Source organism: Canis lupus, chromosome 14 (genome assembly GCF_003254725.2).
Source record: "Canis lupus dingo isolate Sandy chromosome 14, ASM325472v2, whole genome shotgun sequence".
NCBI classification, from domain to species: Eukaryota; Metazoa; Chordata; class Mammalia; order Carnivora; family Canidae; genus Canis; species Canis lupus.
This window is the reverse complement of record NC_064256.1, coordinates 32222200-32240527: the sequence shown is the minus strand read 5'-3', so window position 1 is coordinate 32240527 and position 18328 is coordinate 32222200. Positions and strand designations below refer to the sequence as shown.

The following is an 18328-nucleotide window of genomic DNA, read 5'->3' as shown; positions in this document are numbered from 1 at the left end:
CATCTAACCATATCCATTCTGAGTGAAGATGATCAATTCAGGAGGAGAGCTGGGAAAGCACCTCTCCCTCTAGCTGGCAGTCTAAAATCGAAGGTCAGACTCAGGATTCCCACTCTATTTGCACCTGTTTGTGACTGAAACCTGAAAACATTCACTTTCTCCTCACACAGAAAATGACATATTCCAAGAAAATTCTCTCTTCTTGAGATCTGCCTCATTCAAACAAAATGGATGAAAATAAATTACAAGAAAGTTTTACAACTGACTACCTTATTTGTCTTTTTGGAAATACAATATTCTTATTAAGTAGTTTTAAATGCAAATACTTTCCAGAAGGCACAACAGTGGTTTGGTCTTTGGGTAATTAAATTGGTCCAAACTGGAATAGCAGTTTAAAAGGAAAAGGAGGACTAATTATTTGTGGTAAAAAGCAAATATATTAAACAACAAGTTTTCAGTCACAGTAATTTCCATAATAAACATCCAAAGTACCAAAGAGTACTTCAAAAGATATCTTTTCCAAACATGATATTTTAATTGTCCTCATTTACTTAACTGCAACTTATTCTGTGCTGTTATTAATTACAGGATTTAAAAGATCTGCAGCGCATCAGAAAATAACATCCAGACCTTTCCAAATGTCAAAATGTTTTCTTTCCAAATAATTTTTTTTTCTTTAGCATACATTCTCCACCTACCTACTCCCTACTCCCTTTCTCTAGCTTTCAATAACGCTCGCAAGATTTGGAAACATGGATTGTACCCTAAATACCTGTAACTCCTAAAGCCTACCCTTTCTGAGACATCTCCACACACCAAGAGTATTTAGTTGTAGGAGTGTTTGGTTGTAGGGTCGTTAGACCCTTTGGGGAGAATACCGTTAACTCTTCACTTTCTTTTTTCCAGGTTAAGTTCAACTTTTTCAGCCCTTCTGACCCACTCCCACATTCTGCATGCACGCACATCAAGAGGCACGCACGCCCAGTGTACGTAAAAGGGGAATATATGTGGACAGCCTCTTTCTCCCAGATTGGAAAATATCACAGTCACCGAACCTAAAAGTTCCTTCTCGGAGACTGCACACACCTCCCGGCAGGGAAAACAAACGCGACGCATCCTTCTGAAATTAGAGCGCAGCAGCCTGGCTGGAGAATTCCCGGGGGCAATCACCTGAGCGGCGCGTCCCCGGCTCCGGGCTGCAGGCCGCCGCTCCGCGCCACCTGGCCTCGGTCTGCAGAGCCGCTCAGTCCCGCTGCACCGCGCGGCCGACGCGCAGGCCTCGGACACCTCGCCGCGGACCGCGGGCCGATGGCTCCGGAGCCCAGCGCTGCCCGCCAGGCCCTCGGGGGACGCCCCCTGTCCTCCGCTGCCTCCCGTCCCGTCCCCACTGTGCCACCCTCGCGGCATTGAATTACCCAGTTCACCTTAATGAGTCTGCGATTTACCCATCTCCTTCCACCGGCTAAGAAACTGATTACATCCCACCCCCCCCCCCCGCCCCCAGGCGGCTCCGGAACTTTTCTTAAGAGCCTAGAATTCTAAATGTATATAGACTTGGAAGTGAAGTCCCCCCCCCCTCCACGACACATCAAAGGTGCCCCCGCTAAGTACTGCTCCCCTCCAGCAACACGTTGGCAGCGCAAACTTTTCATTCATAACTCGGCTCCTGCATGAGCTGGGTGTGCGCGCGTGTGTGTGTGTGTGTGTGCGCGTGTGCGTGTGCGCGCGCTGGGGGCGGCGGTGTCGTGTCGCCGACCCCTCGCCTGGGCTGGTCGCAGCCCACGTCTTCTGGCTTCACCTGGCGCTGAACTTACGACAAAGGTTCCCTTAAAGCCGCCAGCCCCGGGGTTGGGAGACGCAAGGCAGGCAGCGTCGGGGTCCCGCCTGGGATGCTGTAACCTGCGGGAATCCGAGCCGGGAACCCAGCGCTACATCCGGGGCGGGGAGCGGGGCGGGGGGCGCTGGGCCCCCGATTCCCAGGGCGGGCCCCCGGGCACCCGCCGCGGAGCCGGCCGCGGAGCCACTCACCTCCGCCCGCGCCCGCCGAGCTGTCGCGCCCTCCTGCGCCCCGCGCCGGCGACCCCCTAACTTCTCCCCCGTCTCCAAACAGCCATGTTTCGCGGAGGAGAGAATGGCGAGGCAGAAGCACGGGGGGATTGAAAGTTGACTCGGGGACCGCCGCTGCTCCGCCAGCAGGGACTTACCGGCCGCGACAGGCGCCTGCGGAGGAGACCGCCGCGAGGGTGGCGGGCGCGGCGGGGCCGGCTCGGTGCGCGCTGCGCGAGGTGCGGGACGCGCCGCCGCCGCCGCCGCCGCCGCCGCCGCCGCCGCCGCCGCCGCCGCCGCCGCCGCCGCGGCCACCGCGCGGGGGGCGGGGGGCGGGGGAGCTCGGGAGGGCGGTCGCGCGGCTGCGAGCTGCGAGCTGCGAGCTGCGCCGGTGGCGGCGCGCGGAGGATTTACTAAAAATAGCAACTCTTGGGGAGGAGGGGGGCGGAGGTGGGAGGGAGACGGAGAGGCCAGGCCAGGAGCCCCTGCGCGGCGGAGGCTGGGCGGGGCCGGTGGGAAGGGAGGCTGGGCGGGCGGCCGGAGACCCGCAGGCCCGGGAGCGGCCCGGGGATGGGGGATGGGGGCGGGGGGGACACCTGGGCGCGCGCGGCCGAGGCTCGAGCAGGGGCGCGCGGGAGGCGGCGGGACCCCGAGAGCCGCCTAGGGGGGAGCGGAGGGGAGCTCGGGGCCGGAGCGGCGACTCCTCGCAGGGGAAGGACCGGGTGCCCAAGAGCACTTGCTTTCTGGAGCGAAACACGCCCCCGCGGGGCGCACGCTGACGGCCCGGGCGACCCGCGCTCCTCCCGCGGGGTCCTCGGCTGCCCGCGGCCCTGACCCGGGGCGCTGCGGGCCGGAGCCGCGGAGCCGGGGCCGCTCAGGTGCGCGCCCCGCAGAGCCCGCGGGTCCGCAGCTCCGCCGCTCGGTGTCGAGAGGAGGGAGCCCTGTGGGGCGGTCCCTGGAGCGGTCCCCCCCCCCCCCACACACACACACACACACAACGCTTGCAGCCTGAAGAATCATTCAAGGGGATTTTAAGAGAAAACGCTGCGTTTAGGGGGTTTAAAAAAACCAAATGGGAAATGAGAGGAAATCTGGTGATTGCTATTGGAAACATGATTTAGTTTGTCGCGTTTTAAGGCTGAACAGGGAGCACCATCTGCGCTGAGATCAACCCTGATGGAAGGAAGGCAGAGTTAGTTAGGTCGGAGAATTGATGAGGTGATCCCCTACAGTGGTTAGTATTTTTACTTGGCAGACCTGTTTTTTGTTGTTTTTTTTTTTTTAACTGCTATAACTTAGTCTATACCAATATCGCTTACACCTATAGAATCGTTTTTGCAAGGGCAGCCCGGGTGGCTCAGGGGTTTAGCACCGCCTGCAGCCCAGGGCGTGATCCTGGGGACCTGGGATCGAGTCCCACGTCGTGCTCCCCGCAAGGAGCCTGCTTCTGTCTCTGCCTCTCTCTCTGTGTCTCTATGAATAAATAAATAAAATCTTGAAAAAAAATCGTTTTTACAGGGTAGAACCCTGAAACGTGGTTTTTAAAAATTGTGATCCTAAACAAACTTGCCTAAGGCTAACATTTGATGCTTCCAAGAGGCTCGTGTTATGGTGTATATAATGCGCCTCTCAAACGAATTAAAGCTAGTGTCTCTACATGTACGTTTCTGTTTTCCGCTACGTCAGCTAAAACACGACTGGCTCATAGATTATAGGGATGTAAAGAACAAGAGACACTTAACCTAGTGCCCTCGTTTTCAGAGAAGAGAACAGGAATCCAGGAGTCATGTGATTTGACTAAGGTCTCACATATAGTGCCTGGGTTCGGTTTAAACCCTAGTATTAAAACAGATCAATGGGAAAAGACCAAGATAACTCAGAGAAAGCGGTGTGGCGTCTAATTTAAAATAGTTCAGCATTTATAGTAGAATGAAGGCTTATTGTGGTTGATTTAACCCTCACTTTGCTCTAATCAGGAATTCACACTACATGGATGGTCAGCTGGCTTTAAATTAAAAAGTCACAATCGTAAACCTGTTGGTGCTAGATCTTAGCTTGCTTAACTTTCTGTCTACACTAGGGCCTGTGTTCATCAGAAAGATGAATCTTGATAATGGGATTTCAGTAGTAAATTGGTTGTGTTGGATATTGACTAAAATATTTTAAACTTCTCATTCACATATGAACTAAGCATACACAGGTATAAACATCTAGAGACCTTTAACCCTTTACCTTCCAAAATAGAGTCCTTTCTGAAATGGTCAAGTGTCTAGCCTTTATTTACTTTTTTTTTTAATATATAATGATTGTGTTTGCCTACTACTGACCCAAAGGGAAACAATTTTCCCTTTCTTGTCTCAAAAACTAACAACAACAACAACAACAACAAAGACCTTTTGAAGCACAAAAAAAGACAAAGTACTGGGATTTCACCAAATGTCTGTGTAATAAAGTATGCATGGCAGAATTTGAACTGAAATTTGTTTTCACCTTCTAGGGTGGTAGAGGGCATAGCTAACATTCACCCATGTCTAATTATTTCTACCACATCTAGGTCATTTGACAACAGGGAGCTGAATTCCTCATCGTTCTCTTAGATATTCGATTGCTGACTTTAAGCAAGGCACTTGTTAGGTGCTACTGGAGATTCAAATATTTTAAGATAATGTTTAGTAGAAAAGGTTAGAGTTTCTCTTAAAAGTCCTGATGGGGCTCCCACCACTTTCCCTTCAAACCTATATTGAAGCATTTATGACACTATTACAAATTTTTTCTGGTTTTATACTCTCCTCAATTCTGAAGACAGATTACATAATCACATTTTTGTAGGGTTTTTTTTAATAGACTATTTTTTAGAACAATTTTAGATTTACAGAGACATTGAGAAGCTGTATAGAGAGTTTCCATATGTCCCCCCACATACACACATAATTTTGTGCTATTGACATATTTGTTACAAATGGTGAATTAATATTGAGACATTATTATTTATTATTAACTGTGGATTCATAGTTTTTCACATTTCCTTAGTTTTTATGTACTGTCATTTTTCTTTTATTTATTTATTTATTTATTTATTTATTTATTTATAAATAGTGTGAGCACATACAAGCTGGGGTAGGAAGAAGGACAAGCAGACTCAGCACTTAGTGCTGAGCAAGTGGCCTGATGCCAGACTCCATTCCACAACCCCAAAATCATGACCTGAGCTAAAATCAAGAGTTGGACGCCTAACCAACTGAGCTACCCAGGGCCCCCCCTCCAATGTCCATTTTCTATTTCAGGATCCCCTCTAGGGATCCCATATTGTATTTAGTGGTCATGTTTCTCTGACTCCTCTTAGCTGTGATAGTTTCTCATACCTTCCTTATATTGATAACCAAGACAGCTTTGAGAAATGATGATCAGGTATAATTCGGATGCCTCTCTACTGGAATTTGCCTGATGTTTTTCTTGGATTGAGACTTGGATTATGGGTAATGGGAGGAAAATCATAGAGGCAGAATGCCATGTTCAGCACATCATGTCAGGGGTACATACCAGCAACATGATTTATCACTGCTGATGTTGATCTGGCTAAACTAGTGTTTGCCAGATTTCTTTACTGTAAATTTACTCTTCTTCTCTCCTTTCCACACTTTATTCTTTGGAAGGAAGTCCCTATGTGCAGTCCACACTTTGAAAGTAATTTAATTAACTTTTAATATTGTATAAACCACATATGTATGTATGTACAAATTTATTTAATTTACATTATTCATCTGGAATTATTGTGCATTCATTTACACTTTTTCCTCCAAGGATCAGCATAGTGCCCTCACCATAGTAGGCTCTTACTAAAAAAATTGCCAGTCTAGGTTTGAACAGATTTTTTTCCTCTAAGAAAACTAATAAAATTTCTGCATATTAGCAGAAAAAAAATGCCTCATTCTAAACCTCAAAAAAATTTTAATATTAGTCATAGAAGGGAAGATAAATCAGGTGTTTGTAGTGGTGGTGATGGTAGATGTTTGTAGTTTCTTTATAGGGAGAGATACTGCATAAATTTCATTATTTTTTGAAATGTTTGTGTCACCCTATTGGGACCAAAACCTCCCACTTCACAATATCCAGCTTAGCCATATGACTTACTTTGGCCAATAAAATGTTAGCAGAAGTGATGTGTGCCACTTTCAAGCAGAATCTTTAACAGCCTTCTTGTGGTTCCATCATTTCTCTTTGCCTTCAGCCACAAATTAGCAATTCTCAAGAAATAAAGAAATGAAGGCCACCTCCAAATGATGGAGTACATAAACACAAATAAGAAAATAAAGCATTGAGACTTGGTGATTTGTTGTCACCACGCCTTCACCTAACCTATCTGATCTGATTGCAAATTCCCATTTGGATTCCTAAGACTGGATCACCAAGTGCTGTGCTTGATTCAGTTCTCAGAGGTGATCTCCTTTGGGGTATTGCCTTTTAGGACCTGTTTGTGTTTAGTTACGATACAAGTATGTTTTAAAATGATTTTCTCATGTTTAAAAGTGAACATTTTCTTATGCATGAAAAAAATCCCATCCTTTTTTTTTATGACATTGTCAAAATTAATCAAATACCCATTGTGTGCAGAACCCTATAGGAAAAAACTATAAATTTTTATCTGTATGTTTATTTTAGGATGATGCCATTTATTTTTTTCTTTATATGTATTTTTTAAGTTTTTCTTTAAATTCCAGTCAGTTAATATATATGTATTTTTAGATGATGATAGATGATAGATAGATAGATAGATAATAGATAGATGTATTGGAATATTACTGTATATATCTATAGATATAGATAGATAGATAGCTATGCATAATGGAATATTACTCAGCCATAAAAAAAGAATGAAATCTCGCCATTTGCAACACTCTGGACAGAGCTAAAGAGTATCATGCTAAGTGAAATTAGTGCTCACCACATCTTCTGTATCGATTCATCAATGATTGGATGCTTGGGCTATTTCCATATTTTGGCTATTATTGATAATGCTGCTATAAACATTGGGGTGCAGGTATCCCACTGAATTAGTGTTTTTGTATTCTTTGGGCAAATACCTTTTAGTACAGTTGCAGGAGCGTAGGATATTCTATTTTTAACTTTTTGAGGAATCTCCATACTGTTTCCCAGAGTGGCTCACCAGTATGCATACCCATCAACAGTGCAAGAGGGTTCCTCTTTCTCCACAGCCTTGCCAAAGCATGATACCATTTTGAAAAGGAAAGATATTATATTTAGAAGTAAGAGATACAGAAATTTCGCTAGCATAATATACTACTGGAATTGGATTTTACCATGGAGCTACTAAAACTTAGGTTCCAGGGACCCTCATGTGCGCAGATGCCTTCTAAGGCCCTGTATTCATAATTTAGTATTATTTTACTTAAAAGGGCCCCAAATATGCATAAGCTTCAGACCCCACCAAACCTGAATCTTTCCTTGTTAATTTTGCTATAGGGTCCTAAGAATAGCAGGTAACAGTCCTACAATATGTGTATTTGATTTTCCAGAAAGAGTTCTGTGCAAGTTGGCACTGAAGTTTAGGTTCCTCAGTCAGATTTAAAACTGAGTCTGCATGTACATCTATAATAAGAGACAAGGATGTATTCAGCATCAGGTACAGCCTCCTCAACCTAGAAACTACTGCAAGGCCAGTGTCTATATATCCACCTTAGCACTTTCATTTTGTTTGTCACTCAGAAAAGTCTTTGAGAATATTATTAGTCCTCTCTATAAAAATTCTAGTTTTCACTGAGATCATTTTTTCCTGGAAGTCACTTCATTTTGAAAATAATTTTTCTCATGATTGCTGATAATACTTCCTTAGGGGATTTAAGTGACTATTTCATTCTCAATTAATTTTGTCCATTTCTAGGTCTGCAACAATGGATATTGTATTGCTCATCATCTGGTCAGGAATTCCCCATTGAAGGGAGAAGTCTGTGCAGTAATAGAGGTTGTAATGTGACCCATTAAGGATTTCTTTCCCTTGCTAAATTTTGAATGGAAACTGGATGAATATGCTGCCTCTATTTTTAATAATTCCTTTCTTATGCAAAAATGTGTGGGTCATAGTAAGGTTTAATCACAATCCATTGCTCATTTATGAAATACTCTGAACTGCAATTAGTCACATGCAAATATGAAGTGCTGCTATCATGTCACCATTAGTAGGCTGCCAAACCAAGTTTTTGAATTATGAAACAATCAAAGGAAAACCTTGCCTTTTTATACTTTCACAGTGTTTCTTTTATTTTTTTATTTTAAAAAAATATTTATTTGAGAAAAAGAGAGAGTGTGTGAGCAGGGGGAGGAGCAGAGGGAAAGGGAGATGGAGGCAGGCTCCCTGCTGAGCAGGAAGCCCAATGTGGAGCTTGATCCCAGGACCCAGAGATCATGTCCTGAGCCAGAGGCAGATGCTCAACTGACTGAGCCACCCAAGTGCCCCCACAGTGAATTTCTTTTAAAAGAATAGCTTTCATATCCATTTTTACAATATTTCATTTTAAGGTACCTCAAATCTACAGCTAATCAACTGACATTGAAAGAAAATATTTCAAAATCTAAATTTACGTTTATAGGTGTATGTCTACATTTATACATAATTTTGGTAGGTAAAGTCCTTATTAGAAAATAGTTTTTAACATAAATAAGTTTTATGCCATTTAAGTAAAAGGAAGAACATGAACAAATGAATGCTATTTGTAGGTTATTTTTCAGTATGCTTGAAGTAATCATCAAGTTATATTTCAGCTCTAATATGTTACCTTATGATATGAAGGCATAAAGTTCATGTTGCCTTTTGAACTTAGGGTGTTCACACAGTTGCATAATGTTGTTCACCATATGAATATACATACAAATTTTAGGATGCCTTTTTTAAGGGAATCTATTTTCAGTCCCTCAAGAATTAAAGTTTACTTTCATCTGTGGAAAATCTGAATAAACAGTGGCTTGTACAAACTAAAAAGGCTTATTTATTTATTTGTTAACACTGTAAGAAATCTAAAGATAAGAAGCTGCTGATCTTGGTTTGGTAGCTGAAGGATAGAAAGGCAAGGCTTAGTGGTTGGTCAGGGCCTTTTTATTATTATCACAAAATGGCTGCTGCAGTTCCGGCCATCAAATCTATTTTCTAGAGGATAACATAAGGGGGAATATAAAAAGGGTAACACATGTTTCAGGGAAAACAGAGACTTCCCTGGCAGTCCTAAAGTCTTCTCCTTAGTTCTCACTGACCTTTGTCATATCAATTCTGTCTGCAAAAGAAACTGGAATAGCACATTTTATTTCATATTTACTTGTTATTTCTTTTTCCACCCCCTATACTAGAGAAAGACAAGGAAAAGAGAGTTTGAATGGGTGAAGAAACCAACCTGTAATATCTGCCATACCCCCAAAGTTAAGTTTCAAAAATATTGATTTTGACTTTACCAGAAAATTCTCATTATTCAATATTTTTAAAGATTTATTTATTTATTTATTTTAGGGGGGAAGCATGTGGGAGGAGGGGCAGACAATCCTAAGCAGTCTCCCCACTGAGCATGGAACCTGGCCTGGAGCTCCATCTCAGGGTACTTGAGATCACAACCTGAGCCAAAGCCAAAAGTGAGATGCTCAACTGACTGAGCCACCCCGGTGCCCCCATTATTTTAAAAAGAATGTGCTGAATGCAGCTCTTGATCTCAGAATCACGAATTTGAGCCCCACATTAGGTGTAGATCTTACTTTAAAAAAATAATAAAATTTAAAGAATGCTTAGTTACAGAATTACATGAAATTTCAGATATTCACTACCCTGATTTTAATGATCACATCTAATCCAACTCAATCTTACATAAGAGGAAACTGAGATCCAGAAGTTTTAACGACCAGCCCAGGACCACAGTAGGTCTTAATTAGTCCAAAAGCAAGAGCCCTCTCTGATCTAAGACATACCTTCTATATTAGTATCCTCCCCTCAGTATAACTAACCCCTGTCTAATTTACCTTTTCTGTTTAAGTACTGAAAAAGAGAAAGAGAAAAGAAAGAAAAAAGAAAAGGAAAGCGTGCCTATCATCCTCCTCTAACTTACCCTCTTCCTCTGAACCAAAATTCCGTACATGGTAACAGACTCAGTAAAAAATTCCCAATACATTTTGGTATTACTTGTTTAGTATTTAAAGTCAGTTTGCCATTATAGCCCTCCTCTTCTGGTTTCTCATCCTAAATCTTTTGCTGTTAATTTTGCTGTTATTATTCCTGAGCATTAAGAATATTAGAATGTACCTTCCTTCTCTAAAGATAATTATAATTGCCTGAAAAGGAATACCTTCTTTTCTGTGGTTCCTTATGGCTGCCTAAGAGGACAGGATATATCCATAAAATAGCCTTAAGAAAATTCAAATTTAGAAAATGATTAGTGTGGCAAGTAATTATTAACAAAAAATTGTTTTACAATAGTTTTGATCATTGAAAGCTGTAATAATGTATGATTAAATATAATTGGAACATGTAGGGGAATTTTTCTTAAAATTTATGAAGTGTTTGAAAATCTTATTCTGTGCATTTTATTGCATAATGAGCTCTTCAGTGAGTTCCAAATTCATAATTTTTATTTTCATGCAATTCAGGAACACAGAAAGCATTAAGTAAATTAACTCTCATTATTGCCATCGTCTTTTTTTCTTTTAATAATTTGTGGTAATGTGGGTTTATATTTGAAATATATAAGCATTATTTCTTCTAAGCCAAAGAATAGGAATAAACAGTTTCTAAGTTATCTGTTATTGACCAAAAATTCTTAGAAAACACAAAGATTTTATAACTAAGTTTTCATAAATTACCATGTTAAATGTAATAACCTAAAAGTATGGAGATGTATGACAATGGTGGAACAGAGCAGAGGATAACACAGACTTGTCTTAAGGGTGGTAGTGCTCAGAGGTCAAATCTTTTACTGACCAAATGATCAACTTTGCTATGAGGCCATAGAACATATATTTTACTCAGTAAAAGGAAACATAAACAAAGACCTCAGATATAAAGATAGTGAACAAATAACAGCATGACAATGAATGAATTCCGATGGCATGAGGAATATATCTGCTTTTTTAAACTAAATTGGTCAGGTCACCTGGGTGGCTCAGTGGTTGAGCATCAGCCTTTGGCTCAGGGTGTGATCCTGGGATCCTGGGATCGAGTCCCACATTGGACTCCCCATAGGGAGCCTGCTCTCTCTCTGCCCATGTCTGTTATGAATAAATAAATAAAATCTTTAAAAAAAAAAAAGAAGAAGAAAATGAAAGTCCAACACACAGAATGGGAGAAAATATTTGTAAATTATATCTCTGGTAATGAGCCTCTACATATAATATACAAAAAACTGTTAAAACTTTCTTTGTCTCATGTGTATCATTCCAGAATGAGCTAAAAGGAATAGACAGGAGTATACAGAATTAAAGCCCAAATTTGCACAATCCCATGAAATGTATGTAGGATCAATCAATAAGTGTATTTTCCAAACCCACAACTTAACTTTCACCCTTTTTTTCACCCTATCAGTTCTTTCGCTATGTCCCACATCCATCAAAATAAGAATCTGATGTTGACTATATTCTAGTACAAATAAATTTTCATTAATTTTCTCACTGTGAGGAAAGGAAGATCTCGTTGCTGTTACTATAGACTTGTTTCTAGGGACCAAGTGTGAAGAAATGAGTAAGTAATGCTATTTGTTACTTACCTTTCGAGTTTCTTGGAGGCACTCTTTCCCTAGTAACTAATCTAACTCAAGCCAATCCTCTCTCATTTGCTCCAACAGGCCCAGTTTCTTCTCCCTTTTCTTTCCCTAGCTCTTGAACATGAAATTACCCACTTGTGTTTGCATATGCACTTTGAACTTAATTATCACAAAAACTTATCACATAAAATGTTATATATTTCTTTCATACCTATTAATCTAGGCTTCTAATTCTCGGTCTCTGAGGGAAAGCTTTTTTTTTAATTAAAAATGAAATTAGGCTTCAAATATAAGTCACATTTTATGGTAAACCACTTACTTCAAATAGACAAAGAGATAACTGGATGGATAAATAGATAAATACAATATTGACTGAGCACATTATTAAATGTGTCAATTCATTTGGGGCTTCAATCTTAACTCTTCGTTTATGCTCTCCTCTTTATCATGTGTGCCTTTGTGTAATCGGTAATCAGTAGCTGAGTTTTACAGTCACAGTTTCAGTTTAATTTCAATGTAATTTCAGATTCAAAGTAATCGGCTCACATTTTCATTTTACAGGGAACATTTCATCCATTCCCTCCAGAACACCTCTCTTCTCCATCTGGCTGTCTGCCCAGAACACTGGCCTCTGCAGACTGTACCACCTGGGCTTCCTTGCCTTTGGGCTCCTGGTTGGGTTTTGCCAGTGGGAGGCTTGGAGAAAGAAGTTACACTGGATATTTCATCCCGTCACTCCAGCTTTGCCTGCTGGGCCCTAGTTTGGCAATGACTACATTCTTCCTCAGCCTGGAGCTCTCATAAATGCAACTCTCACAGGGTTCTGCTCAAATGCTCTCACCTCTCAATATCTCAGGCTGAGAGACATCACGAACTTGCTACTATTGCTGTGTTGTAGGTACTTCTCTAGCTACTGCTCTGTTACTTGTTGACTCCTCTAAACTGTCCACACCTCTATATGGAGTGACGCAAACCCTCTTTACCCCTTTGCTTGTGCCATGTTTCATTCTGCTTAGGCTGTAATATTGGCTAAAATCCCCCTATCCTAAGAATAAGGTTTTGAATCAGTCAACCACAAAATGTTCTGACTGCAGCTACCATATAATTCCATCCATCACAAGACTATGATTGAATACTGCTTTAAAGCACATCAGGGAGCTCACCAAAATCTAGAATTCCAATGTTTTCCATGAATCTGTGATTAAATGGGGTCCCTGAGTGGCTCAGTCAGTTAAGCATCCAACTCTTGATTTCTGGTCAGGCCATGATCTCAGGATCGCAAGATCAAGCTCCATGTTGGGCTCCACAGAATCTGCTTGAGATTCTCTCTCTCTCTCTTTCTCTTTCTGTGTGCCCTTTCCCTATCTCTGTATCTTTCAAATAAATAAATAGATCTTTTTTTTTATAAATAGATCTTTTTAATAAAAAAAAAGATCTGGTGGGCAGCCCGAGTGGCTCAGTGGTTTAGCACTGCCTTCAGCCCAGGACGTGATCCTGGAGACAGCGGATTGAGTCCCATGTCGGGCTCCCTGCATGGAGCCTGCTTCTCCCTCTGCCTGTGCCTCTGCCTCTCTCTCTGTGTGTGTCTCTCATGAATAAATAAATAAAATCTTTAAAAATAAATAAATAAATAAATAAATAAATAAATAAATAAATAGTTTTGTTTTTTTTTTTTTTAATCTGGGATGTTCATAATGTCATTTGAGGTATACATGTGTATATTCCTCCAAGCTTTAGCTTCACCAGCCAGGGAAGGATCACTTTTCTCAATGTGTGTGTGTATGTGTGTGTTTCAACTTAAGATACACGTGTGTCTTCAATGGATATATCTAACACAATAATAGTATTGACATGAATGTAGCAAGTTGCTTTGAAGTGGAACATACAAAGTATTTGAATTATGGACCCAAAAGAAATCTGGTTTAGAAGTAGTTGTCTCAGAAAAGCACTCTGGTGTCTTTTTAGGGGCCACAATTAAAGAAAGTAACATTCCTATCAATCTTCAACAGAAGGTGTTCAATACTTCCAGAACAGATAGTCTAATATCTTCACTTGGTGTTAGGAGAACTGGAAGAACAAGAAGCTTCAGATTTGAGACTTACCACTGTATATAAAGAGAATGGAAAACTGTGGTCACCTACATTTGGTTATTTCATTAGCATGATAGTACATATGAAAGCCACTGAACAAGGGGAACAAGGACGTTTTCGGGAAAAGAGTCAAAGAAATCGATAGAAATCATCTTTAAAGATTGGAAAATAATCAGCAAAACAATGAATGTGACTGACTCAATGAATGTGGGTTAGTCCCCCCAATCCAGTAAAGAAAAGGTTAAACTCTTCCTGTTGCTTTAGAACTGCATTTTCCCTCATTATTCTTCCAGGTTTGGTGTTTATTTGTATTTTTTAAAGATAATGTCAGCATTATATCTCTTCTGGATGCTTTAATCTTTATACCTTAAAGAAATGGACTTTCTCTAATGAATCCAGAGTACTGTAAATCTGTCGTCCCATCAATGACATCTTTTTGCTCTTCAAAAAGAGACTTTGATCTTCTTTACTTGAACAAAAATTTTCTAGTATCAGTTGAAAACCCTCGAAAAATAGAACTCAGCAACTATATTTTACATGGTATTACTCACAGCAGTTGCATATTTCAGTGCTTTAAAAAAGGATTTTATATTTGAAATGTACAGTAGTCCTCCCCTTCTCTGTGGTTGGGCCTTCCATGGTTTCTGTTACCGGCAGTCAGCCTCGGGTTCAGAAGCAGATGACCTTCCTTCTGACGCATCATCGCTGTCATTATGCTACATCAGTCACCTCTCTTCATCTCATCACGTAGGCATTTTATCTCACATTCTCACAAGAGGAAGGATGAGTACAGTACAGTAAGATATGAGACAGAGATCACATTACCCTAGTTTGATTACAGTGTATTGTTAGAAGTGTTCGACTTTATTATCAGTTATTATTGTTCATTTCTTATTCTGCCTAACTTATAAATTAAGCTTTATCATACATATGTATGTACAGGGAAAAAATTAGTATCTATAGAGTTCAGAGTTCAGTAATATCTATTGTTTCAGTCATCGTCTGAGAATCTTGGAATGTATCCCCTGCAGATAAGGACTACAACATTTCTTTTTTTTTTTTTAAAGATTGTATTTATTTATTCATGAGAGACATAGAGAGAGAGAGCGAGAGAGAGGGAGGCAGAGACACAGGCAGAGGGAGAAGCAGGCTCCATGCAAGGAGCCCGATGCGGGACTTGATCCCAGAACCTTGGGATCATGCCCTGAGCCAAAGGCAGATGCTCAACCACTGAGCCACCCAGGTGCCCCAGGACTACAATATTTCTTAAATGTGTATCATTTTTCCCTACTGCCTTGTGCATTTCTCACACTTGTCCATTTAACACTTGAGAACAGAGTGCTATTTTTCCTAATTCTTTGGCTTACTAGTAAGAAAGGCATATTTTTCTTCTTTAAATATGAAATACATCCACAATTTTTAAAATATGTTACTTTATAGACTGACAAAGACTGAAGTAAAAAAATAGGGCACAAAAGACATAAATCAATGTTAAGAAAAAGCTTACTGGTGAAAATATTCTTTCCTGCTTGCTTTTCTCACTTAGAAGTTTTAAAAGGATGAAGACTTCCCCAGAAAGGACTGGAGAATTTCAGAAGAACTAATAGGATATATTCACAAATCCCTATATTGAAAAGCTATTTTAATATATTTCATTTGGAATTATTAGGAAATCCTCTTTCCTCCTATTTCAATATGGTTTAACCTCAATGGCAGCCAAAATATTTATGCTACAACAAATTCTTTTGGTGACTAATTCCCATATTTCATAATAATGACTTTTCTACCATTTTCTTTAAACTATGAAGAAAAAGTTTAACTGTTTGAGAGCACTGTATTTGGAACTTCAGTTAAACAGTGGACTGAACATGTATTTGTCTTGAGTTCTACCATAATCCCATTAAACCGACAATAATGATTTTTTAAAATAACAAATCCATGAAAACAGAAAGCGTGAGAAAGAAGACACCAACATTACAATGTAAGAGGTTGCAGAAAAAGATAGATGAATTATAACTGATTTAGAAGCTAAGAGAAAGCTTAAATGAAAAATAAGTCAACTCATAACTCAAGAATTGGAAATAACACAACCCCCTAAACAGGGAATCAGCCAGTAGATACAATATGGGAGATTCACAGTTAGATAATACTGGCTCTGAAAAATGTTCAGAAAGAGTTTGCCCTTAGGAGACAATTTAATTGTGAACCACTGGATGCCTAGGGAAACTGAGGAGACAGGTTTGTCACATTACATTGATAACTAGACCCTATAGGAGACACTTGAAGTGCCAGTGCCCCCTATGCAGTTGATGCCCAGACTTTAGAAATAGGATTAATACCCCCTGGAATGGACTTAGGAAAATGATCCTAGAACTTTTATAGGTTGAGGGTAGGATTTCTCTAAAAAAAAGAAGGGAGAGTATAGTGTGGATGTTTGAAAAAGAATGTGCTTATTGCATTGTTTGCAGGGGAGGAGGTGGGTGGAAGAGTAGGGGGGTGTAGGCAGATGGTGAGTGAGATAAGGATTTCAAAACAAATAGTATAATAAAAACCTGGGGTGTGTCCATGAGGGATCCCCAATAATGGGTTTAACATTTTGTGCTACTCTCTTTGCACTGTCAGTCATATTTAGTTGTGATGCTTTCGGTTGCCCGGAATGCTTTAATAATTCTGATATATTCTGTAGCCTGGCGTGGGTGATTTTTAGGAAATAAAAACATAGAGCAGTGAAAGAAATGGGGCTTGCCACCTAGAGAGTCCTTTAGAAGGGCGCCTACCAGAACAGAGCAATATGACAGTTCCAGGAAAGGAGTGAGCTCCGAGCGCATGATGAGGAGAAGCAGCCCAGGGCAGGCAGCTCAGAACAAGTGTGAGAAAAACTCTCTCAATCTCAAATGTTCTGGAAGGAGATGACACTGAGGGAGTATTACAGCTGGTTTCCCCAGAAAGTGAACTCGGAGAAAGAGGACCGTGTACAGAGTGTTTAGGAAGCAGAAGTCTCTTCTCCCTAGTGGGAAGGGAAAGCAGCAGGACTGGGCAGAGGGAGAAGCTGGCCTGTAGCATAACCCCTCACGGCCTCGACTGAACCTGCAATGAGCTCTGAAGCTGGGATGGCCCTTTCCAGTTGTCCTGCGTCAGGGTGAGGAGGCTGGGCCATTTTTATCCTTAGTTCAAAGGCATGAATTTGGGCAAGGAAGCTCTCCACAACAGAGGATACCTCTTCCCATCAGCTGAGGGAGGGAGTCCCTTATTTCTGAACAGGGGATTTGGACAGCACAGTATAATATCCGTGATAGTAGAGAAGACTGAAAAATGTTAAAATTAGAACATGAGTTACAGTAGAAGGTGGCTAAACTGCTTCGTGAATAGATTTGGCTACATGTGGGGAGAAGTTTTGTTTTACAGAGAGTGGAGAGTAAGCAAGCCAAAAACCAGAAGTGAATCGTCTGGGTGGTAAGCAGGGATCTGAGAGGTAGTGGAGGTGGTGAAGGAAGAGAGTGAAGGTGTGACAGCTGATAGCCTCGGAAAAGCTTTGAAGGAAAGGAACAAAGAAGGGGGAAGTTTCTGTTACATTTTATATATGTGGTGTGTCATGTCAACTTTCCTCTCTATCAAACCACAAAATCCACAATAAATTTTTCATGTGTTTTCTACTGTGTTTTACTTTGTTTTGTTTTGAACTACAACAAAGTCTGAGTACTGTCTCTGAGGGGCCTTGAGTTTGGAAGGCCTAGACTGCTCACTAGAGGCCAGCCCCATCTGCCAACAGGTGCATTCACAGTGAAAACAATGGTTAAGGTGAAAGCAAAATTGGAGAAAAGATATGTGTTCAATACGATCATCAGACAAGTTTCAAGCATGTCAAAGTATCTAAAATCAACCTGTTTGTACCATCACTGTCTAAAAAGACAACATTGGAATTGGAAATTTGATCTCACGAGCAAATTGATGCTTATCTCTTTAAATACCACCCATGTATGGATGGCTTCCAGATGTATCCCCCAGCCAGATCTCTCCATTCCAGGCTTTGTGGCTGCTATGCAACACATTCACTTAGATATCCCTAACCAGGCATCTGATATTCCCTCTGCAATCCAACACCACTACAGTTTTTCCCACCTCAGTTAATAACAACTCCAAACTTCCAACTACTCAGGCCCAAAATTTGGTTTCATGTTCAATTGCTCTCTTTCTCTCAGAAACTACATGCAATCCATTGCAAACCCTGGTGCTTTACCTTCGAAATACATCTAGAATCTGACTATGTCCCTCCACCTCCACAACTCCACCAAAGCCATCATTTCCTCTCACTTAGAACAGTTCAGTAGCCTCTTAACTAGTCTTCCTGCTTCCTCTCTTGTCCCTGTCCAGCTTATTATCAGGACAGAAACCAATAAAACACAATAAAAGCCAAAGTCTTAGCAATGGCCTACATATATTCTATAG

The 18328-nt window shown here is 41.1% G+C and overlaps 1 protein-coding gene across 11 annotated transcripts in view; it reads right to left on the bottom strand.

Annotated features, from left to right (window-relative positions):
* The window catches only part of HDAC9 (histone deacetylase 9), a 1020499-nt gene that overhangs the window by 910905 nt on the left and 91266 nt on the right, over nucleotides 1-18328 (bottom strand). The window contains exon 1 of one of the 11 annotated variants that reach the window (XM_025464292.3): nucleotides 2205-2308. The exons of 9 other annotated variants lie outside the window; for them this stretch is intronic. The gene's annotated coding sequence lies outside the window, so the exon portion shown is untranslated. Of the gene's footprint in view, nucleotides 1-2028; nucleotides 2182-2204; nucleotides 2309-18328 lie in introns of those variants that run through there. One more of the 11 variants, XM_035698215.2, reaches the window with a different exon arrangement.